This window comes from Mandrillus leucophaeus, unplaced genomic scaffold (genome assembly GCF_000951045.1).
Source record: "Mandrillus leucophaeus isolate KB7577 unplaced genomic scaffold, Mleu.le_1.0 Scaffold952, whole genome shotgun sequence".
Classification (NCBI taxonomy): Eukaryota; Metazoa; Chordata; class Mammalia; order Primates; family Cercopithecidae; genus Mandrillus; species Mandrillus leucophaeus.
Genome location: NW_012110386.1, coordinates 351,223 through 352,428, shown reverse-complemented (window position 1 = coordinate 352,428; position 1,206 = coordinate 351,223).

The following is a 1,206-nucleotide window of genomic DNA, read 5'->3' as shown; positions in this document are numbered from 1 at the left end:
GTGGAATAGTACTGGTCATAAACAAACCAGCTGTAGGCTGGGCACAGTGGCTCACGCCTGTAATCCCAGCATTTTGGGAGGCCGAGGTGGGCAGATCACTAAGTCAGGAGATTGAGACCATACTAGCCAACATGGTGAAAACCCGTCTCTACTAAAAATAGAAAAATGAGCCAGGCATGGTGTCAGGTGTCTGTAGTCCCAGCTATTCGGGAGGCTGAGGCAAGAGAATGGCATAAACCCAGGAGTTGGAGCTTGCAGTGAGCCAAGATTGTGCCACTGCACTCCAGCCTGGGTGACAAAGTGAGACTCTATCTCAAAAACAAACAAAAAGAAAAAAAAACAGCTGTAACTGCAGCTTCCCTATGTTCCTTTTGTCCTGCCCAGGACCTGGGTCCAAGCCTTTGTTTCAGAGGGATTTGGGGATGAAGGTCTCTAGGGCAAAGCCAAAGGGGAGCCAAGCTGGGATTAACCCTCTGAGTCTCAAAGTGACAAACTGCCATACGCACACCCTCAACTGGCCTCCTGAGCCCCGATGCTCAGCTATGCCGCAAAGTTTTCTCAAGGCCTTACTATGTGCAGGGCACTGAGGCCGGTGTGCTCTGCAAGATTGGAGCTGGGAATTACAACAGTGAAAAACAAAATGCCTGTGATCACGGCTTTGCTCAGAACACATTTTATAACCGCACTAAGATAAGCTTTAGCCACGTGAAAGAAAACCTTGTTGGAATCCCAGGTCTGCCTCCAGTAACTTGGGAAAAGACCAAGGTTTGATGAGGTCACATCAGCACTGACATTCTAGAAAGAGAACCGTTCCTATCTTATTAGCACCGCCACCTGCTCAGCCTTCTTAGCTCGGTTTTAACATGTATGTCAGGTAAGGAAGGCAGGGATGATAATTCCCAGTTTGTAGATGCAAATTGGAAGATCAGAGAGACTGGGTGATTCCTCTTTGTGTGTCCAGCAAATAAGTTCTGGAGCTGGACCAGACACCGCCATGCCCACTACCCCACAGCTGACCCAGAAAATGCCTTCAGGAGCAAGGAATCTCACCGCTGTCCTCAGCTCATGGAGGTTCCCCCGAATTGGTCTCAGAATGTGGCTTGTGATGGACTTTGATGACTTCTCTGCCACCTTGACATCCTCCCCATATCTGCTCTTCTCAAAATGTGGCTTTTGGAGCTGGCTGGGGTGCAGAATTACCTGTTA